Source organism: Bos grunniens, chromosome 27 (assembly GCF_055505025.1).
Source record: "Bos grunniens cultivar Pamir isolate PY7600 chromosome 27, Bosgru_T2T1.0, whole genome shotgun sequence".
In the NCBI taxonomy this organism is placed as follows: Eukaryota; Metazoa; Chordata; class Mammalia; order Artiodactyla; family Bovidae; genus Bos; species Bos grunniens.
Window position 1 is genome coordinate 46,154,310 of NC_141191.1, and position 24,116 is coordinate 46,178,425.

Sequence of the window (24,116 nt, forward strand, 5' to 3'; positions counted from 1 at the left end):
CTCCAGTTCCCCTCCCGCCTCCCCCTGCCCTGTGTCCACACACATGTTCTCTAGGTCTGTGTTTCTACTTCCGCTCTGTAATAGGGTCATCTACACCATTTCCCTAGATTTCACAAATATACTCACATCTCTGAATGCCTGTTCTCTCAGGTTCTACTGTTGCAATGAATAGTTCCAACTTCTAGTCAAGACTGACTGAGGTTCCCAATTCTCTGTTTACTCTGCAAACTGAAAATACGTCTGGAAATTCTGTAGGTGGCAAACTATTAGAGACAGTATAGGTGGGATTAACTTGATCCTACCTGATGCATTTTTACACAAATGATGTCACAACAAAAACGGAAATACAGGACCCTAAGATATTAATGAAACATATTAACCATGGGATAATTTCATATCAGTAAATCAGATGGAGGAATGAAAAGAGACATATGACAGTCAGGTTCAGATTAAACAATTAAATCGCAGAGGACCTCAGACAACTCTGTCTGAGTTTGTATGAGCAAGAATGAGTTTTTAAGTTTCCCCCATGGAATAGTAAGGACAGTTTCAAAGGCTCCTCTTGGCTAAATGTATTTTACATGAATACATAATGCAAAAGCTGAAGTCAAAAGCAGGTACACTCTGGTCTATTCAAGGCCAACTTCAGTGACGTAAGTTGAAAATCCATAAATACATGCACTGCAACCTCTCTTTCTTCCTTTCTTTCTCATTTTATCTTTCACACTCTTCCTGTCTTTCATCTTTCCTCTTTTTAGGGCTCAGATGGAAATGTTGTGTTTATCTGGCAGCAAGGAAAAGCTCTCTGACTTTTTCACTCAACAGCTTTGGAACGGAATCCAGTCTGTGAAAGTCAAGTTGAGGTTCCTTTATTGACCCACATCGGACGGTCCTATAGGCTGTCGGGCAGGCTTTGACCACCACCACCTAATGTTTACAGGTCCTCCAGGCTGGGTGGCAGGCAAGGAGTCATTTTCAGAATCTACAGGACAGGAGTATGAGAATTCCTGAGAATGGGGAGACGGGAACCCCAGGCCACCATGTGAGGTCCCTGAGAGCTCTGTGTCTCGTTTGTATCTACGACCCTGGCCACACTTGTGCATGGCACGGTAGTCCTTCAGTAAAAATGTGTTGAATCAGAATAAATCCCAGTACAGGGACTTCCTTGGTGGGCCAGTGGTTAGGAATCCACCTTCCAAGGCAGGGGAGGCAGGTTAGATCCCTGGTGGGGGAGCTAAGATCCCACATACCATGGGGCAAATAAGCTTGTGTGATTCAACTTCTGAATCCAGTGCTCCACAGTGGACGCTGCTGGGCCACAACTGAGACCATAAATGTTAAAAAAAAATCCCAGTATGAGAAATAAGGCCTCAAGACCTCAAGTAGATCAGATCAGATCAGTGGCTCAGCTGTGTCCGACTCTTTGCGACCCCATGAATCACAGCACGCCAGGCCTCCCTGTCCATCACCAACTCCTGGAGTTCACTCAAACTCAAGTCCATCGAGTCAGTGATGCCATCCAGCCATCTCATCCTCTGCTGTCCCCTTCTCCTCCTGCCCCCAATCCCTCCCAGCATCAGAGTCTTTTCCAGTGAGTCAACTCTTCGCATGAGGTGGCCAAAGTACTGGAGTTTCAGCTTTAGCATCATTCCTTCCAAAGAAATCCCAGGGCTGATCTCCTTCAGTAGGATTCAGTAACATACGTTTACTCCAAAGGAGAGTAAAGAGCAATGGGCGGTTTTGCTAAAAGCCAGGTGGACTTCTGACAATTATTCCTTGGTGTGTTACCACAGGAGTCTACAGGTTACTTCCTGTGGAGATCCACACACGAAATACAGTTCAGTCATCTCAGAAGTCCAAAAGAGTCGGGAAGTTCTTACTTTTAAATGATACATCCGTAAATACTCCTCGAGGAGCCCTTGAGAATACTCTGGACGCTGGCGCAAGTAGCACATGGACACCCACTCAGCTTACTGCTGAGGTTCGGGTGACACCAGGCATGGCTTCCCCACTATCTGGAGGTTGATTGTATTTGTTTCAGACAGACAGTAATGTCTGTGTGATAAAGTTATCATTACCATTGCATATGCGGGAAAATGGGGGTTCTATTTTCTCCCCTGTGATCTCAACCTTATGGACAGAACTAGACATAGCACAGCACTGTTTTCTCCCTAGCATCTGCTCTTAGCATGATACAGCTTTCTTGATTTTTTTTTCTTGGTCTGAATTCAACTGTATTTGGCTATCAGAATTGCAATCAACACTTTCATATAATTCTCCTTTGCCTCTGTCCTTGTCTTTATTTTTAGCCTTTTGGAATCACTGTTTTAGGTATTCTCTTATATACACATTGAGGTAGATTTTGCTTCCTGATCCAATTTTTTAAAAAGGTTTTTTTTTGATGTGGACCATTTTTAAAGCTATGATATCGCTTCTGTTTTATGTTTTGATTTTTTGAGCGTGGACACGGGGGAGCTTAGCCCCTGCACCCGGGGTCAAACTCACACCTCCCGCACTGGAGGTGCAGGAAGGCAAAGTGCTAACCGCTGGAGCGCCAGGGAAGTCCCTCACCCAACCTGGGAAGCCTTTCCTTCAGAATACAAGCCAGGCCCATAGATCTGTGCTGTGACTGGTGTTTGGGCTCAGCTGCATCTTGTTTCATGCTCACTGTGCATATTGCATCTACTGTGTTTCTTTCTGCATTTGGCATGTCTTCTCTGCTTTAAAATTTTATTTTGGTAAATATGAAGATTTCAGTTTTTGCTTTTGCTGTTGTTCTAGAGATACCTTTATTTTTACACTTTTTAAAGTGCTCTCAATCCCCCTTTCTCGTGCTTTTTACTCACCTATCACTGTCTGGCCAGTATTCATTGGTATCTCTACACAATAATCCATGACTTATTCCCTTTTTTCCTCTCTCTCTCATATGCTCCTGTTCTTCAGTCATGTTCTTTATTTTACAAGAGCATATAATGTGTGCATATTCTTCTTTCACTTTTTGTTTTAGACTCAGTTGTAAAATTCAATATATAAAACACTCACTATTGCTCTGTTGGTCAAAGTTTTTCCAGGCATCTTGGTTGGGTCAAGTTCATTTCTAGTAGACTCCACAGAGAGAACACATGAGTGTAACCTTCTCTGAGTGTTAAAAATTATTTTCCAACAAACTTGATACTTAATAAAGAAAGCTTTCATTGACTCTTTGCTTTTAGGAACTGCTGCTCCATCGTGCCTTGATGTGTAAGTTGTTTTGAAGACTGATGCCTGTATAATTGTCTTATCCGTCTAAGTTATTTCATCCTTTTGCCTGGAAACACCAAGGATATATTCCTTCCCTTTGAATTCCAGTCATTTTAGTAACACATCCTCAAAACTGATTCTTGCCCATCCACATTTACGGCAAGTTGGTGAGACCTTTCAAGTTTTGTATTATGTCTAGGAATTTTTCTTGGGTCATAATTTTGCACATCTATTCTGTTCAAATGTTTTTCTCTTCTTTTTCTAGCACATATCATGGTGTCTTTCCTTCTTTGCCATTTCAACCATTTTCTCTCTGACTCTTTTTTAACATTGTCATCTCATTTCCATTCTCTTATCTGCTTATATAATAGTGAAGTCGTTCAGTCATGTCCGATTCTTTGCAATCCCACGGACTGTAGCCTGCCAGGCTCCTCCACCCATGGGCTTTTCCAGGCAAGAATGCTAGATTGGGTTGCCATTTTCCTTCTCCAGGGGATCTTCCCGACCCAGGGATTGAACCCTGGTCTCCTGTGTCTCCTCCATTGTCTGTTTATAATGTGTCTTATTTGCTTTTCTTTTACACTTATTCTTCCCTGAGTACCTTATAATTTTATCTTCCTTTCAGACATCATCTTGTGTTTTCTTTCTGTATCTTTTTAAATCCAGTCAACATGTTTGCTTGCTTCCTGCTTTTGTACATTTCTGCCTTTAAGTTTCAGATGAGAGATTCACATTGCTCTGCATATCCCACAGGCATCATGTAATAGGATATTTAATTTAGCTTAGTGAGTGACTGTGTAAGATACAGATATCCTAATCCCTGGAACTTGAGAATGTTACTCTATATCATGAAAGGAACCTTGCAGATGCGATTATATTATGGATCTTGAGATGGGAAGGTTATCCTGGATTCTCTGGATTGACCTTGAAGTAATTATCATTGGTGTTGTTTAGTCACTCAGTCACGTCTGATTCTATGCAACCCCATAGAGTATAGACTGCCAGCCTCCTCTGTCCATGGAATTTCCCAGGCCAGCGTATGGAGTAGGTTGCCATTTCCTACACCAAGGGGTGTTCTCAACCAAGGGATGGAACTTGGGTCTCCTGCACTGCAAGCAGACTCTTTCAGTCTGAGCCACCAGGGAAGCCACCACTGAATATATCTAATATACACCTAAATGTACTTTGTGTATGACATAAACATATTTACTATCTAATCCATTGCATCTTATTTTCTGTGACTCTTATACAACATGAGACTAAAGGTCCATTTACAAAATTGCAGTTTAAAGGTGTGTATTAAGCTTTACCATAAAATTAAAATATAGAGCATAAAGCCTGGAGAGACAAACATATGTATACCAACTGCATGGTGTCACTGTGAAATGGTTTCAGGGATGAAAATTAGGAACTGTGACCATTTTTCCTTGTTGCAGTAATATCTGACTGGTAACTTTCTTGGAAGTAGCTCTTGAGATCCACAGAGTAAAGCATTTTGCTCTCTTTCCCGTATTCACAACAACCTTGGGCTGAAGAAAGGTTAAGTGACTTACACCAAAGTGGGAGATAACCTGTGTTTTGAGACTTGGTCCAGGGCATTTTCCATCACCCCGTGGGATTCATGGCTGGAGGTTACCTTGTCTCTTCAGGAGCCTCGAAGTTTCTGCTAATCAGGGGCCTTCCTAACATATGACAGTTGTATCTAAAGATTCACATTCGGAGAAGTTACTGTGTACAGCCAGAAGACGAACAGAAACAGTGCAAAGCAGGAGGCTGGGGAGGGGGGTAAAACTGAGGTGATCACAGAACAGTACTAGTGAAACTGACACAAGCCAGGAAGGAGACTCCTCACTCACTTCCTGCCTCATCATGTGCCTTCCTTCTCTTCTTCCTGCCTCATCATGTGCCTTCCTTCTCTTCTTCCTGCCTCATCATGTGCCTTCCTTCTCTTCTTCCTGCCTCATCATGTGCCTTCCTTCTCTTCTTCCTGCCTCATCATGTGCCTTCCTTCTCTTCTTCCTGCCTCATCATGTGCCTTCCTTCTCTTCTTCCTGCCTCATCATGTGCCTTCCTTCTCTTCCTCACCCCTCTCCTGCAGGCTCCTACCTCCTTCTTCTAACACAGCCCTGGCTGCTCGTTTACACTGGAAATGGCACCGTGGTTCCCAGCCTCTCAGCTTAAGATCCCCATGGTAGCCTGCAAGTATGGCTACATTTTCCATTTATGCTTTCCCCTTCTACCACCTCTGAAATGTGATAACCTCTGATTGGAATGGGTCATGGTTGAAGAATCAGAGAAGTAGGTTTACAGAACTAGTGTGGAATTGAAAATAAAACACAAGAAATTCTCTTTCAAATTTATTCTGCAAAAGCATTACTGGCATACCATGGAGATATTGGGTGTTTGGTTCTGGACCACCTCATAAAGTGAATATTGTGATCAAGGGAGGAACATGATTTTTTTTTCCCCAGTGCATACAAGTTATGTTTGTATTGTACCATAGTTTATTAAGTGTGCAATAGTATTATGTCTAAAAAATGTACATACCTTAATTAAAAAGCCGTTATTGATAAAAATTGCAAACTGTCATCTGGGCTTTCAATGAGTTATAATCTTTGCTGCCAGAGGGTCTTGCTTCAGTGTTGATGACTGCTGATTGATCAAGTTGGTAGTTGCTGAAGGTTGGAGTGGCCATGGTAATTTCTTAAAATAAGACAGAAATGAAGTTTTCCACATTAAATGAGTCTTTAATTTATGAACAATTTCTTTTTGCATGCAATGCTGTTTGATAGCATTTTGACCCATAATGTAACTTGTTTCAAAATAGGAGTCAGCCCTCTCAGACCCTGCCGCCGCTTTCTCAAATGCGTGCATGATAAGTCATCTCAGTTGTGTCCCATTCTTTGTGACCCTATGGACTGTAGTCCGCCAGACTCCTCTGTCCATGGGATTCTCCCAGTAAGAATATCTGAGTGGATTTCCATTTCCTCCTCCAGGGGATTTTCCTGATCCAGGGATTGATCCCACTCCTCTCTCTGTCTCCTGCACTGGCAGGTTGGCTCTTTACCACTAACACCACTGCTAAGATTTACCAAATAGGATTATGTAATATTCTGCAGGTGGGCTCTTTACCACTAACACCACTGCTAAGATTTACCAAATAGGATTATGTAGTATTCTAAGGGCTTCTCAGGCGACACTAGTGATGCAGAATCTGCCGATACAGGAGATGTAAGAGGTGCAGGCTTGGTCCCTTTGGGAAAGTCTTTTGAATTGTGGTGCTGGAGAAGACTCCTGAGATCCCTTTGACTGCAAGGAGATCAAACCAGCCAATCCTAAAGGAAATTAATCCTGAATATTCATTAGAAGACTGATGCTGAAGCTAAAGCTCTAATACTCTGGCCACCTGATGTGAAGAGCGGACTCATTGGGAAAGACCCTGATGCTGGGAAAGATTGAAGGCGGGAGGAGAAGGGGATCACAGAGGATGTGATGATTGAATGGCATCATGGACTCAATGGACATGAGTTTGAGCAAACTCTGGGAGATAGTGAAGAGCAAGGAAGCCTGGCACACTGCAATCCATGGGGTTGCAAAGAGTTGGACAGGACTTAGTGACTAAATAACAAGAATATTTAAAATCCTTTGTTGTCATTTCAATCATCTCCACAGCATATTTATCAGGAGCAGATTTCATTGCAAGAAACCCCTTTCTCTGCTCTTCCACGAGAAGCAACTCCTTATCCTTTAGGGTTTTATCCTGAGATTTTCCCAACTCAGCCACATCTTCAGGCTCCACTTATAATTTTTGTTCTCTTGCTATTTCCACCACATTTGCAGTTATTTCCTCATCTCACACCTTGAGCAGCATAACGTCATCCATAAAGATTGGAATCAGTGTCCTCCAAACTCCCGTTAATGTAGATATTTTGACTTCCTGTGAATCACAAAAGTTTTAAGATGACATCTAGAGTGGCGATGTTTTGGGACTTCCTTGGTGGTCCAGTGGCTAAGACTCCAGCTCCCAACGTAGGGGGCGCTTGATTTTTGATCAGGGAACTAGATCCCACATGCGGCAACTAAGAACCTGTATGCTACAGCTAAAGGTCCCACAAGCTGCAGGGAAGACGGAGGGTCCTTCGTGCTGCAACTAAGACAGAGCAGCCAACTAAATACACAAATATTTTTAAAAAATAGAATGATGAATCCTTTTCAGAAGGTTTTTTATTTTCTTTACCCAGATGCATCAAAGAATCACAGTTATAGCATTACAAAATGATTTCTTAAAAAAAAATAAGACTTGAAAATCTAAGTGACTCCTTAATACATGAGCTGCAGAATGGACATTGTGCCAACAGGCATGAAAACATTAATTTTGTTGTACCTGTTCATCACTCCATCAGACCTCTTGGGTGACCAGGTGCATTGTTAATGAGCAGTAATATTTTGAAAGGAATCTGTTTTCTCCAAGCAGTAGGTCTCAAGAATGAGCTCAAAATAATCAGTAAACCATGTTTTAAATAGATGTGTTATCATCCAGGCTTTGTTGTTGCATTTAGAGAGCACACAGTAAATGTAGCATAATTCTTAGGGGCCCTAGGATTTTTGAAATGGTGAGTGATTATTAGCTTCAACTTAAAGTCACCAGCTGCATTACCCCCTAACTAGAGAGTCTTCCTGTCCTTTGAAGTTTTGAAGCATTGACTTCTCCTCTCTAGCTATGAAAGTCCTTTACTTTGGAAGATAGCATCTTCCAAAGTAAAGCTGTTTCATCTACATTGAAGAGCTGCTTTTCAGTGTAGCCACCTGAGTTAATTATCTTAGCCTGATCTTCCAGATAATTTGCTGCTGCTTCACTTGCATTTTTAAATATTTATTCATTTGGCTGCTTTGGGTCTTAGTTGCAGCGTGTGAGATCCCTTGCTGAGGTGCACGGGAGTCTCCAGCTGCATCACTGGGCTCAGTAGCTGTGGTGCACAAGCTTAGTTGCTCCGAGGTATGTGGGATCTTAGTGCTCAACCAGGGAAGGAACCCACATGTCCTGCATTGCAAAATGGATTCTTAACCACCAGACCACCAGGAAATCCCTCACCTTGCAGTTTTATGTTATGGAGACTGACTTCCTTTCTTTTTCCCTTTGTTGTTCATGAACTAACTTCTGCTACCTTCACAGCTTCCTCATCTTTCTCAGCCTTCACAGACTTGACGAGAGCTAAGGTCATGCTCTGAACTAAGTTTTGGCTTATAAAAATATTGTGGCAGATATGACGTTCTGTACAGATGACTAAACCTTTTTGCATGTTAGCAATAAGTCTGTTTTGCTTTCTTATCCTTCTTGTGTTCATTGGGGTCACATTTTAAGAACTTTTCCTTTGCACATACAACTTGGCTAATTGTGTGGTTCAAAGGGCCTAGCTTTCAGCCAATCTGGGCTGTTGACATGCTTTCCTCAATGAGCTTAATTATTTCTAGCTGTTGATGGGAAGTGAGAGGTGTGTGACTCTGTCACTTGGACACTTACAGGCCATTATAGGGACATTAGAGTCTAGTTTCAGTATCGTCATGTCAGGGAACAGGGGTGTAGAGGAGTGGGAGAGAGGCAGCGGCATGCCCCATCCATGGAGCAGCCAGAATACAGGCAATATTTGATTAAGTTCACTGCCTTACACGGGTGAAGTTTGTGGCACCTCAAAACAATGACAAGAGTAACATCAAAGATCTCTAATCACAGATCACCATAACAAATATAGTAATAATGAGAAAGTTTGAAATATTGTGAGACAGAAACAAAATATGATACAGAAACACAAAGTCAGAAAACATTGTTGGAAAAATGATACCAAGAGACTTGCTTGACACAGAGATGCCAGAAAACTTAAATGCCTAAAAACTGCAATATCTGTAAAGCTTGATAAAGAAAAGCACAACAAAAAGAAGCGTGTCTGCATGAGAGAGTACAGCTAAACAACTGCTTCAGCCTGTGCTTTTGACATATAGCCACTTGTTTACATTTTAATTTACCTTAGAAAATAATTTTATTGTAAGGAAAATAAAGCAACTTAAACTTTGATTGAAATTTTTTCTCATCAAAACAATTGGGGAATCTACCCAATACAAGCATATCAGGAAAGATGACGGTGTGGGTCTTTGTGGAAATGCTGGTGTGTCTTTACCAAGCGGCTCTGCATTTAGGGACAGCAAGGCCTTTCAAGCCTGTAGCAGGGCAAAGCAAGGTTTTCCACACAATCACTCATCTGTGCCAGGTTTTTCTGTGAAACAGTTATTTACTACGGATGGAGTAGGGGATGATGTAATTATAGCCAGGATAGGGAAGAGAGGGGTGGCCTTCCAGGCATCTTACAGATCTTAAACTGTAGATGCTCAAATTTTGCCCAAACAGACTGTTGATGGAAGAATTAAAATATCACAGCCCTCTTGCTCTACTGAAAGCAAAAACATGTTCCATAGTATATGGATCTAAATTTTAGAATTAAAAAGAAGCAAATAGTTAAATATTTCTGAATGTCTTGCAGTACATGCGTGTTACGGTCAATTTACATGGTGTTCTGTATACCAGTAAAAGTATATTAATGATATTACTATGCAAATGCAGTGATCTGTAGACTGCCAGTCTTACTCTCTAAATCAAAAAACAAAATTTTCATTTGGTGAATATTCATTTTTACAAAAGAGCCAAACTTCCAATTTTCCACACCATTTTCTGTTCTTGAGAATTTCCACTGACCCTGTAGAAATGGCATGATGCTGACATTTAAAACTAACAAATAGGAAATAACTTAATCCATGTCATGCCCAAACCCTCATATGATTTTGTATTGGAAAACACTAGTTATTATATCCAGAGATACTTTGGATTTTGATCCAGAATGCAGAAGCAGGGACTTTCGCCAGCATTTCCATAGAAAAACAGCTGAAGTGCGCCCTCTTTGCTTCCACAAGTACGACGGCCTTGGTTCAGGGTCGTGAAGGCTCCCTGTTCTCTTACCTTGTGCCACTTGGTGATTTAAAACCACCACCCTGTAACTTTTGTTGCTCACCCTTCTGAAAATCGGGAATTGAGCCAGGGCAAAAGATGGGTGTGTGTCCCCATGGTGCTCAGGGCTTCAACAGATCAGTCCCAATACTCAAGGGCTGCCCATGACTGCTTTCGAGTCATGTGGTCAGGACCTCAGTTCTGTCTTGGGGCTATTTTCTTTCATCGTTTTCAATTTGGCCCCTGTCAACTACAAGTTGGCACTTGCCAAGAGCATTTGCCAGCGACCAAACAACAAGAACAAGGGCATTTGCCATCTGCCTCTGTGGAGACTGAGCCTTGTGCTGCCATAGCTGTTGACCCTCAGCACCTGCTGAGGAGTGCAGGGTGGAGTCAGGCGCTCTGTGCTCCAGGGAAGCTGGTGGGACAGGTCTTTAGATGGCTGGGTGTTTTTAGGAACAGATTTTATGATCTCAGTCCTTGCAGCTCCTCATATCTAGAGAAGCACTAAGTCCCTTCATGATGACATCAGACCCTTGTGACTTGCAGAAAACCTCTTATAAAGTAAGCGCTTGATTGCATCGAACTGTCCCTTCACCAAAATTTTATATATTGGCCTTCTCAGCAGTCTCTCAGACTAACTGAGGTGCTGCCTCCCCAAATAAAACTTAACTTGCAGCTCTCAAGTTGTGCATCTTTTTTAGTCAACACTCCCGCTAGTGCTTAGTTGAGCTTCCTCATAGTATGAGCAGGCTTCCCGGGTAGCTCAGCTGGTAAAGAATCCACCCTCAATGCCAGAGACCTGAGTTCAATCCCTGGGTTGGGAAAACCTCCTAGGGAAGGGAATGGCTACCCACTCCAGTATTCTTGCCTGAAGAATCCCATGGACAGAGGAGCCTGGTGGGCTACAGTCCATAGGGTTACAAAAAGTTGGACACAACTGAGTGACTAAGAACATAATATGAGCATCTCAAAAGGGAACATGAAATGTGCAAATGCTTATTAATTCTCTGCTTGCATCATACTAGCTGATGCTCCGTTGACCAAAGCAAGTCCCTTGGCCAAGTCCAGAGTCCATGTGGGAGAGGGGCATGTAAGGCATGAGTGCGTGAGGCAAGGCTCATTGAGTGCTACGAATGGAACAGTCCATGTCAACTTCACGACCTACGGTCTGGATGTCTGCGCCCCCACCCCCACTCATATGTTGAATCCTATTTTCCAGTGTGATGTTATTAGGAGGTGAGAACTTCCATAGGTGCTTTCATCGCAAAAGTGGAGCTTTCTTTCATGGAAAGGGTTAGTGCTTATAAGAGAGACCCCCACAGAGCTCCCTGGTTCCTTCTGTCATGTGAGGCCACAGAAAGAAGGCGACAGTCTGCAACCTGGAAGAAAGGCTTCACCAGAACCTGACTGTGCTGGCATCCTGACCTTGAACTTCCAGCCTCCAATGCTGTGAGACATTAATTTATGCTATCGATAAGTCCCCCAGACTGTGGTATTTTGTTATAGCGTCCCAAATGAACTAAGACAGAATAAGAAGTTAACCTAGCTTTGGGTTAGAACAGGGTCTTTTGATCTATCAAAGCAACAGCAATAAAAAAAGGAAAGATAGTCTACTTGTTGTTTGAGTCCCAGAGTCGTGTCTGACTCTTTGTGACCCCATGGGCTGTGGCCCACCAGGCTCCTCTCTCAGTGCGATTTCCCAGGCACGAATACTGTAGTGGGTTTCCATTTTCTTCTCCAGGGTATCTTCCTGGACCAGGGATTGAACCCCCATCTCCTGCATTGGCAGGTGGATTCTTTACCACTGAGCCACCAGGGAAGCCCAGTATACTTTTTAGCTCAAATGTATCAATTTGGACATTGAAGAACTGTTGTTATGGATGAAGTGATGCATTCATAACAACAAGAAGTAGATTATCTTTTCTTTTTTAAATGCTGTGGCCTTTATAGGTCAAAAGACACAGTTCTAACCCAAAGCTAGAGTTAACTTCTTCAGTCTTAGTTCATTTGGGGTGCTACAATAGAATACCACAGTCTGGGGAGCTTATAAGATTTGAGGGGACCTGTAGGTAGGGCCCATCCTTAGAAGTTGAGATACCTTGGTAAATGTATTATCCAGTGTATCTTGATGAAATGCTTAGGGCTGGGGAGAGGGCTAGATGATCTCTATTTTGTGCAATGTAAACTATTTAAACACAGCTTGATATATTAATTATTTACCCTTGACCCTTGACTTATGGTCACTATCTTTAAAGCCCCACTTTAAAGGGGCTTATACCTGAACTTTTATACTTTGATTTTTCCCTCATAATATTAGAATCCTTTAGAGTACCCAAAAGGTATTTAACACTTCATTAATTTTTTTTTTAAATCTTTGGCTTTGGGCATTGTTTCCCAGTTCTCAAAAAATTCTTATTTTGCCCTCCTCCTCCCTTATCAGACTAACTCCCACCTTGTTGGATCTGTCAGGCCTGTCTGCCAAGCAGGAGCTTAGACAATGTGCATTTTAGTATAAAAATCCAAAGAATCCTCCCTGATTGTTTAAGTGTATCTTTTGAGGCTTCCAGTTTTCACAATATTGATTCTCAGCCCTTTATATCAATAGCAAAGCCTTTAGAATCTAATGAGAAACCTCTACAAATCCAGTGTCCAGGACCCGAAGACTTCATTTAATCCAGTTAACTAGTGGTGCAGACTACCGGCCCCACCCCCGTCTTTTGGTAACAGGTACTTTGTAATGGGTCTTTAGCATCCTGAAATGATAATCATATTTACTGAACTATCTATACATCAAAAATTAATAGAAATTCATGAATTCTAAATGTATGGATGTGAGAGTTGGACTGTGAAGAAAGCTGAGCACCGAAGAATTGATGCTTTTGAACTGTGGTGTTGGAGAAGACTCTTGAGAGTCCCTTGGACTGCAAGGAGATCCAACCAGTCCATTCTGAAGGAGATCAGCCCTGGGATTTCTTTGGAAGGAATGATGCTAAAGCTGAAACTCCAGTACTTTGGCCACCTCATGCGAAGAGTTGACTCATTGGAAAAGACTCTGATGCTGGGAGGGATTGGGTGCAGGAGGAGAAGGGGATGACAGAGGATGAGATGGCTGGATGGTATCACTGACTTGATGGATGTGAGTCTGAGTGAACTCTGGGAGTTGGTGATGGACAGGGAGGCCTGGTGTGCTGCGATTCATGGGGTCACAAAGAGTCAGACACGACTGAGTGACTGAACTGAACTGAACTGAAAGTAAATAATGTAAAAGGAAAGTAGGTGATAATGAAATACTAGTTTTGATACACAAATCCTAAAAGGTAAATTAAGTAGTCAGATGTTTCCCTCTAACTGTAGAATTTCTGGAATGTGACAACTACACATACTGATTGATACAGGAGTGTGTAATGGAGTCCCAAATACCATGAAAGCACTGCTGTTGGCATGTAGTTTTCTGAAATAACAAACAATGCTACATACAATTCCTTACAAAAAAAAGGAAGATCTTTACTCTATACACACAATAGTTCCACTTCCCGGAGCCTTCAGCACACATTAAAGCAGTGTCATGGAATTCCCTGGTTGTCCAGTGGTCAGGGGTCCATGCTGTCACTGCTGAGGACCAGGGTTCAGTCTCTAACTGGAGAAGTAAGATCCCACAAGCCACGTGACACATCCAAAAATAAATAAAATAAAACTGCTAAAATACTTAGAATTTTATGAAAACTTGCTGTTTGTGGGTTCAGATAAATATAAACAACTTTTCATTTATTTGACTGTCTAGTGGCTAATTTTCTGAAAATTGTGTATAATAAAGATCATTCATTTCTTGCTTGTGCCAGATGGTCTCAAGAATTGCAAGATGTCTTAACAGATGGCCAGTAGGCACATGAAAAGATGCTCAACATTACTAATGATGAGAGAAATGCAAATCAAAACTACAATGAGGTACCACCTCACACAGGTCAGAATGGCCATCATAAAAGCCTATGAATAACAAATACTAGAGAGGGTGTGAAGAGAAGGGAACCCTCTTACACTGTCGGTAGGAACGTAAGTTGGAGCCGCCGCTAGAGAAACCAGTATGGAGGCTCCTCAGGAAGCTAGACCTGGAGCTAACGCATGATCGTGCAGGCACACGCCTGGCATAAACCCTGACGAGACTAGTTCAGAAAGACGCTTGCACCTCTATGCGCATAGCAGCACCACTCATAATAGCCAAGACGGAAACCACCTAAATGTCTATCAACAGGGGACAGATAAAGAAAATGTGGCACACCCTCACCACTGAAATGGGGTGTCACCTCTTTCTTTCGATTAATGCCAGTGTGGCTTAGTGGTAAAGAATCCGCCTGCCAATGCAGGAGACACAGGTTCAATCCCTCGATGGGGGATCCCCTGGAGAAAGAAATGGCCACCCACTCCAGTATTCTTGCCTGGGAATTCCCAAGGATAGAGGAGCCTAATACAGTCAATGGGGTTGAAAAGAGCCGGACATGACTTGTGACTAAACAACAGTCCTAATGTTGTGTACCAATAACATATTTTGGCATTTCCATCTTGTTTCATCCGTCTTACTGTCAGTTAAGACACAGGTACCACACTCTTTAAGGAAAAAAGAAAAAGATGTGGTAATGTATAGATACAGCGGAATATCACTCTGCCATAAAGAGAATAAAATAGTGTTGTTTGCAGCAACACGCTTGCAATTACAGGTTATAATACTAAGTGAAGTAAGTAAGAAAAAGACAAACACCATATGATATCACTTATATGTGGAATCTAAAATATGACACAAATGATCCTATCTATGAAACAGAAGTAAAATCACAGAGAGACCAGGCTTACAGCAGTGAGAGAAGGGGGATGGAATGGGAGTTTCGGGGTTGGCTGAAATGGAGACTAGGACATTTAGAATGGATAAACAACAAGGTCCTACTATTTCGTATGAGGAACTACATACAATCTCCTGGGGTAAGCCATAATGGAAAAGAATATAGAAAATAATGCGCGTATGTGCATAACTGAGTCATTTGCTGCACAGCAGAACTTGGCACAACATTGTAAATCAACTACACTTCAATTTAAAGAGTTGTGAGATGTCTGTCGTCCTTAGACTTCCTCCCAGTAAATGCCTGTTAGCATCGTTTAATCAATACAAGTTTTTAAAACGTCCAATTTCCCCATAGAGGGCAACACCATGCCACTGAAAGATATCAAGTTGAAAGTGTGTCAGATCCAGGTAGTTGATTCCGGGAGAGGCTAGGCCCAGCACAGTTAGGGAGGACTGGCTTTTCGCACTGATTGATGTATCAGTCCTTGAACACCAGATTCTTTGATTATTTGGAAACATGTATTTTCTGAGCTTTCCCTTTCATTGTCTAATCACACTCTGACAAGAATTCTTACTTATTTAGCTTAAATCTCTCTCACCTTAGCTAAAGCACAATTCCTCCTATAGAACTAAAAATGATCAGTGGCATCTTAAAAATGTATAATCATATTAGAAAATAAGTCCATCTCTCAATTTTTTACCTCACCCAAGAAAACATGTGACTCCATGATTAGCAGGCCATCTCAACACTTGGCCATCTTCCAAGGTGTTGTCAGTTTGGCAAATCAAGAAGTAAGTTACTTGAACTCTTTACAAAATGCGCTTCTTATTTTGGCGTCACACAGTCTCTTTAATAGGCATGCGCTTCTCATTTTCTCGCTTTTGAGAAGGATGCAAAGATGAATGGAGCTGAGTGTGCGTTGGTTCGTGCGTCTCTTCAAGACTGATACAAGACGGCCGACGTCTTCTGTCACCCCAAGGCCGACGTGAGCGTGTAGCCGTGGGGAAGGGGAAGTGTGAAGATGCTGTCAGAGCCCTAAGTCATCTGTCTGCCCAGAGGCACTGTGGTTTTCTCTCCTGTTTACAATGTGCGGTCTCTAAGTTTATGTTGGGCATGGCAAAAGGACGTGGGATCAGTGATTACCTTGGGGTGTACCCATGGCTTGCTGTGTCTAGGCAGATCGTGCCAGCATCAAAGTGTTGTAGAATGTTCCAACACTGGCAGAAAGGGGTGAAGGCTTGGCCCAGAGGATGGAAAGACAGTAGAAAAGATTTACCTAGACTGACTGGAAGGATATAGAACCAGAAAATGGAAGTGCAAAGCAACATGGCTGGAGTCAGTTCTGGAGAATGATGTTTTTCATGATTATATAGCCCTGGCATCACCGACTCAATAGACATGAGTTTGAACAAGCTCAGGGAGTTGGTGATGGACAGGGAGGCCTGGCATGCTGTAGTCCATGACTGAACTGAACTGAACTGAGGTTCACTCTGTTCATTTAGTTAGTTGTGTGTAGTTTGAGACATTGGTGTTAACCACGATAGTGGTTTTACTGGGAAAATTCTGAGGGTCTTTACTTCAATAAAACTGTTCTGTGACCCTATGGACAGTAGCCCGCCAGGCTCCTCTGTGCATGGGGTTCTCCAGGCAAGAATACTGGAGTGGGTTGCCATGCCCTGCTCCAGGGGAGCTTTGCAAACCAGGGATCCAACCCAGGCCCCTTACATCTCCTGCATTGGCAGGTGGGTCCTTTCCCATTAGTGACACCTTGGGAGCCCAGTAAGAAGTCAAGAGAGCAAAACAGAGTTTCATTTTCACACACAGTTCAATCCACTCTGGAATTCACCCTTAAGATAGATCCCCTTTCCGAACTTCTGAACTTCTGGGAATAGATCCAGTTGTTCACTCCAGATCTTTTCTTGTACCTACTCCCTCCCACTACAACACACACACACACACACACACACACACACAAATACACTATTTTCTATCCTGTTACCAAAGGGCTTGAGGGCAGTATCTTTTATTTCCTTATTGAAATATTTTAGGCTACCAGCCCATCATCTAAGCAGAAATCAATTTTGGTCTAAACACCATTTTTAAGTATATCATCATTACTACTATTCATTGATTTTAAATGGAGAATTTTTGAAAATTAAACTAGAAAAATATTCTTTCACTTGCAAATGGAAGAAATTAAGTTAAGCCCAGTAGGCATGCATTGTTATTTTTCTTTTAGCTTCCCATCATATTTTGATCTTATAAGCCCCATGCCACATTTTCTGATTTATGAAAAATTCCTCAGTTCAGTTCAGTCACTCAGTCGTGTCCAACTCTTTGACACCCCATGGACTGCAGCACAGCAGGCTTCCCTGTCCATCACCAGCTCCTGGAGTTACTCAAACTCATGTCCATCGAATTGGTGATGCCTTCCAACCATCTCATCCTCTGTCATCCCCTTCTCTTCCCACCTTCAATCTTCCCCAGCGTCACGGTCTTTTCAGATGAGTCAGTTCTTCACATCAGGTGGCCAAAGTATTGGAGCTTCAGCATCAGTCCTTCCAATGAATATTCAGGACTGATCTCCTTTAGGATGGACTGGTTGGATCTCCTTGCAGTCCAAGGGACTCTCAAGAGTCTTCTCCAACACCACAGTTCAAAAGCATCAATTCTTTGGTGCTCAGCTTTCCTTATAGCCCAACTCTCACAACCATACATGACTACTGGAAAAAACCATAGCTTTGACTAGACAGACCTTTGTTGGCAAAGTAATGTCTCTGCTTTTTAATATACTGTCCAGGTTGGTCATAACTTTTCTTCCAAGGAGCAAGCATTTTTTAATTTCATGTCTGCAGTCACCATCTGCAGTCATTTTGGAGCCCAAGAAAAATTTCCAAAGAATTACTTATATTCTTTTTAGACCTGGTTTCCTCATTTGCAAAATGCAAGTTCGGATCTCCATGATTCTCCCACTTCTCTCTGTGACCCCATGGTTGTTGCTTTCTCTCTCTTCTTCTTTTTTTTTTTTGTCTTCTGGCCACACAGCAGGTGAGATCTTATGTTCCCAACCAGGGATTGACCCTGAGTCCGCAGCATTGAAAGTGAGGCTTCGTAACGGACCACCAGGGAAGCGCCTTCCCCTCGTCTTAACTGCAGAGTAGAGGACTGCACCCTTTATCATCGCATTTATTCTCTAATAAGGGAAGCAACTTGAAGGGTCATCAGTAATTCTCAACTCTCCTATAAAGACAGATCACAAAGACATCCAGTTATTTCTTTTCTGGTCTCAGGCAGAATTTGGGCCAGTCCCAAGGCAGTGCATGTACTTAGAATGTCTTTGCACCTTTCATCATGATGGTGACAACGGATCCCTCTCCTTTTCCTACTTAATTAATACATCACTCAAAACGCCAGTTTTTCCTCTCAGTCATCACACTGAAGGCCATAAACGTCCTGTAGAGGCGGGTGTGTATTAGTTATTATTCCCTTTATTTGTGTTAATTAGGTTAAACATCAGGGTTTAAAACAAGCACAAACAGCATTTTGGACATCTTTTGCATTTTGTGACTAGGTTGAAATAATAAATCCCTAATACCTAAAGTCAGAAACAAAATTATTTATTACCTATTTCCACTACATACTTTTACATTTGTCAGTTTACTTATTTAATAACTGCTGTTTAATGTATATCCACTTATTTCTAAAAAGCATTTGATGTAGTTTCAGAGATACACATACTTGACGTGTACTTGAAATGATTAAATAAAATTAAACTTTAAAAACTTGCACAGAATTTGCACCTAGTCTGAATAAAGCAATGTGGACAATGTTTGTTTACAAAGGTTTGGCTTTTTCATACGATATTTTCCTTCCTTTCAGTTTTCACAGTATTAGGGTGTACACCCTATATTTTGTTGATAATTTTTTAAGTGGCTTCATCTCCTGTGAATGCCAGCATGCCATGGATATGACATGAGTCTTTCTCACTGGTGTGTTCCTCTTTCAGCAACTTGTAAACTGTAGTGTTGAAGAACAGTTATGGAGCTCAAAAGGCACAAACACTTCTGTTTGGCACCAAGTAGTGGATCCCTCAGTGTTACTGCTCTCGGACATTTCTATTGAATTTCTTATTTAAATCCTATTATGATTTCAGCTTTTTATATCTAATCTCTTTATATGAGGAGCTAACTTTCATAACACACTCTGGCATGGTCTTAAACCAGATCAGCCCCTGTGAGACATGTATTCTGACCAAGCACACCCTCATCCAGTGGTAGGACTACTGCAGAGTGTTCCAGGCCCAGGGAATATCTGCTATTCCTCCCCCTAGGTGCTGGCTGTTTTATGAACATTAAGCCTTTTAGTTGAAAATTCAACAGTCAACATTAAAAAAAAAAAAAAAAAGCAAAACATGAGAATTATGAGATAAGCTTTATTTGGGGTCAAATGAGGACTCTAGCCCAGGAAACAGCCTCTCTGGTCTCGCTCTGAGGCACTCTCAGAAGAAGACGGGAACAGGTCAGTACAGATGTAACTTTACTTAAGGGGCAGGCGTGACATGAAGCACACACTTTGGTGGAAGGCTGTTGCTAGTCACAAGAAAGTTGCTCCTACTCACGAGGAGCAGATATCTCTGCTAATGATTTTAGTGTTCTTCTAGATATAAGAAGATGCAACAAAGCGGGCTCATCAGATGTTCTACTGAAAATATCTATTTGAAGTCTGTTCTGGCAGTTTTTGCCAGAGCACCGAGTGCCTCGTTCCTGATCTCCATCCTGAAATCTTTTCAGGGGTTGTGGAAGGTCAGCAGCTGCAGTGGCTAATGATTTAATTCTTCTAGAACCAGATGGTGAGTGACAATTTTTAGTTGGCACTATAAAGCTGGTGTTATTTTAAGGCTGAAGAGAAGAAGGTTCAGAGACAAGAGGAGACTCACCAAGATGATGTGCTTTATCATTTACTAATTTTTGTTCAGTTCAGTTCAGTTCAGCCGCTCAGTCATGTCCAACTCTTTGTGACCCCATGGACTGAAGCACGCCAGGCCTCCCTGTCCATCACCAACTCCTGGAGCATGCTCAAACTCATGTCCATTGAGTCAGTGATGCCTCCAATCATCTCATCCTCTGTCATCCCATTCTCCTCCTGCCTTCAATCTTTCCCAGCATCAGGGTCTTTTCCATTGAGTTAGCTCTTCATATCAGGTAGCTAAAGTATTGGAGTTTCAGCTTCAGCACCAGTCCTTCCTATGAATATTCAGGACTGATTTCCTTCAGGATGGACTGGTTGGATCTCCTTGCAGTCCAAGGAACTCGCAAGAGTCTTCTCCAACACCACAATTCAAAAGCATCAATTCTTTGGCACTCAGCTTTCTTTATAGACCAACTCTTACATCTATATATGACCACTGGAAAAACCATAGGTTTGACTTGACAGACCTTTGGTGACAAAGTAATATCTTTGCTTTCTAATATGCTATCTAGGTTGGTCATATCTTTTCTTCCAAGGAGCAAGAGTCTTTTAATTTCATGGCTGCAGTCACTATCTTCAGTGATTTTGGAGCCCCCCCCCCAAAAAAAAATATCTCATTGTTTCCATTGTTTCCCCATCTATTTGCCATGAAGTGAAGGGACCAGATGCCATGATCTTGGTTTTCTGAATGTTGAGTTTTTAGCTAACTTTTTCACTCTCCTCTTTTACTTTCATCAAGAGGCTCTTTAGTTCTTTTTCACTTTCTGCCAAAAGGGTGGTGTCATCTGCATGCTGCTGCTGCTGCTAAGTCACATCAGTCGTGTCTGACTCTGCATGACCCCACAGATGGCAGCCCACCAGGCTCCTCTGTCTCTGGGATTCTCCAGGCAAGAATATGAGGTTATTGATATTTCTCCCAGCAATCTTGATCCCAGCTTGTGCTTCATCCAGCCTGGCATTTCTCGTGATGTACTCTGGATATAAGTTAAATAAGCAGGGTGACAATATACAATCTTGACGTACACCTATCCCAATTTGGAACCAGTCTGTTCCATATCCAGTTCTGTTACTTCTTGACCTGCATACAGGCTTCTCAGGAGGCAGGTAAGGTGGTCTGGTATTTCCATCTTTTCAAGAATTTTCCACAGCTGGTTGTGATCCACACAGTCAAAGGCTATTCTGTAGTCAATAAAGCTGAAGTAGATCTTTTTCTGGAACTCTCTTGCTTTATTGATGATCCAGTGGATGTTGACAATTTGATCTCTGGTTCCTCTGCCTTTTCTAAAACCAGCATGAACATCTTGACGTTCATGGTTTATGTACTCTTGAAGCCTGGCTTGGAGAATTTTAAGCATTATTTTGCTAGTGTGTGAGATGAGAGCAATTGTGCAGTAGTCTGAACATTCTTTGTCATTGACTTTCTTTGGGATTGGAATGAAAACTGACCTTTTCCAGTCCTGTGGCCACTGCTGAGTTTTCCAAATTTTCTGGCATATTGAGTGCAGCACTTTCACAGCATCATCTTTTAGGATTTGAAACAGCTCAACTGGAATTCCATCACCTCTACTAGCTTTGTTCAGAGTGATGCTTCATAAGGCCCACTTGACTTAGCATTCCAGAATGTCTGGCTCTGGTAGAGTGATCACACCATCGTGGTTATCTGGGTCATGAAAATCTTTGTTGTATAGTTCTTCTGTGTATTCTTGCCACCTCTTCTTAATAATATCTTCTGCTTCTGTTAGGTCAATACCATTTCTGTCCTTTATTGAGCCCATCTTTGCATGAAATGTCCCCTTGGTATCTCTAATTTTCTTGAAGAGATCTCTAGTCTTTCCCATTCTGTTGCTTTCCTCTATTTCTTTGCATGGATCACTAAAGAAGGCTTTCTTATCTCTTCTTGCTATCCTTTGGAACTCTGCATTCAGATGGCTACATCTCTCCTTTTCTCCTTTGCCTATAGCTTCTCTTTTTTTTCCTCAGCTATTTGTAAGGCCTCCTCAGACAACCATTTTGCCTTTTTGCATTTCTTTTTCTTGGGGATGGTCTTGATCACTGTCTCCTGTACAATGTCATGAACTTCAATCCATAGTTCTTCAGGCACTCTGTTTAACACACTTAATCCCTTGAATCTATTTGTTACTTCCACTGTATAATTGTAAGGGATTTTATTTAGGTCATACCTGAATGGTCTGACCAAGGCAAACCATTCAATATCACAGTAATCCAAGTCTATGCGCCAACCAGTCATGCCGAAGAAGCTGAAGTTGAATGGTTATGAAGATCTACAAGACCTTTTAGAACTAACATCCAAAAAAGATGTCCTTTTCATTATAGGGGACAGGAATGCCAAAGTAGGAAGTCAAGAAACACCTGGAACAACAGGCAAATTTGGCCTTGGAGTACAGAATGAAGCAGGGCAAAGGCTAAAAGAGTTTTGCCAAGAGAATGCACTGGTTATAGCAAACACCCTCTTCCAACAGCACAAGAGAAGACTCTACACATGGACATCACCAGATGGTCAACACCAAAATCAGATTGATTATATTCTTTGCAGCCAAAGATGGAGAAGCTCTATACAGTCAGCAAAAACAAGACAGGGAGCTGACTGTGGCTCAGATCATGAACTCCTTATTGCCAAAGTCAGGCTTAGATTGAGATTGCACCCAAGGATTGCAGTTCAGACTCCTTTGTTGACTATGAGTGCTACTGCATTTCTTCTGAGGGATTCCTGCCCACAGTAGCAGATACAATGGTCATTCTTCTGAGGGATTCCTGCCCACAGTAGCAGAGGCAATGGTCATTCTTCTGAGGGATTCCTGCCCACAGTGGTAGAGGTAATGGTCATTCTTCTGAGGGATTCCTGCCCACAGTAGCAGAGGTAATGGTCATCTGAGTTAAACTCAGCCATTCCAGTCCATTTAGTTCACTGATTCCTAAAATGTCAGTGTTCACCCTTGCCATCTCCTGTTTGACCACTTGCAATTTATCTTGACTCATAGACCTAACATTCCACGTTCCTATGCTATATTGCTCTTTACAGCATCAGACCTTGCTTCTATCACCAGTCACATCCACAGCTGGGTGTTGTTTTTGCTTTGGCTCTGTCCCTTCATTCTTTCTGGAGTTATTTTTCCACTGACCTCCGGTAGCATATTGGGTACCTACCAACCTGGGGAGTTCATCTTTCAGTCTCCTACCTTTTTCCCTTTTCATACTGTTCATGGGGTTATCAAGGCAAGAATACTTGATGGATTTTTGTTAGTCAACTGTTAACCTAAACATAATACAGATTAACTTCATTCACAGGTTGAGCCCATTCAGAAGCAGGCACTCTATGATTCATATGGAGCCTCCAATAAGTCTTAGACCTGTGCTATTTCTGTTCCTGCTCTGCCAAACTATGTACTTGACGTTCATTTTCAAGTTTGCCTCGTTGCCCCAAGTGGCTGCTAGAATTCTGGAAATCGCATTTATAGTTCACTGAGGAAGCAGAAGGAGTCATGAGGGAGATAGAACTGGTGCAGTGCAGATTTGTGTCCCCTTCTTAAGGACTTTTCTTGGAACCCATCCACATCAAACACCTCTCTCTTAAGCGCCACTGGCCAATCATAGCAACATACAAATGAGAGCAATGCTGCTGGTGGGGGTGTGGGATGGAAGAAAATGTTTCTATTTCTAAATCAAAGTCAGGGATGTGTTGGGGGCAGACAACTAATAATCTCCACCAAGAAAGTGGCAGAGTCAGGCTCTTAACCCAGATGTCACAGGTTTCAGTTCCTCCATATATAGCATAAGCCCCAGAGTTAAGAAACCAAACATTACATCTATTTCTTTTTGTATACACCACAGTATCAGCATAGCATAGAGAGTTATATGTGTTTGTTAAATTGGTAGATGAATGAATGCATGAGTCAAAGAAGTGAGTGAAGGATGGATGAGTAGGGTTATACCTGCTGGTCAGTCAGGGGTGCATAGTCCTATATACTAGTGTTTTTATTTTATAAATAATGGAGGTAGAGCTTAGGATGGATTGGTGTTCATGGTGAGAAATGAAACAAATTAAACTCTCAAATTTAAAT

General features: G+C 42.0%; 1 long non-coding RNA gene across 1 annotated transcript in view; it reads right to left on the reverse strand.

The window, feature by feature from the left end:
* The window catches only part of LOC147343909 (uncharacterized), a 45,688-nt gene that overhangs the window by 15,382 nt on the left and 6,190 nt on the right, over positions 1-24,116 (reverse strand). The window contains exon 2 of the long non-coding RNA XR_015156232.1: positions 5,788-5,943. This is a non-coding gene — a long non-coding RNA (uncharacterized LOC147343909). The remainder of the gene's footprint in view (positions 1-5,787; positions 5,944-24,116) is intronic.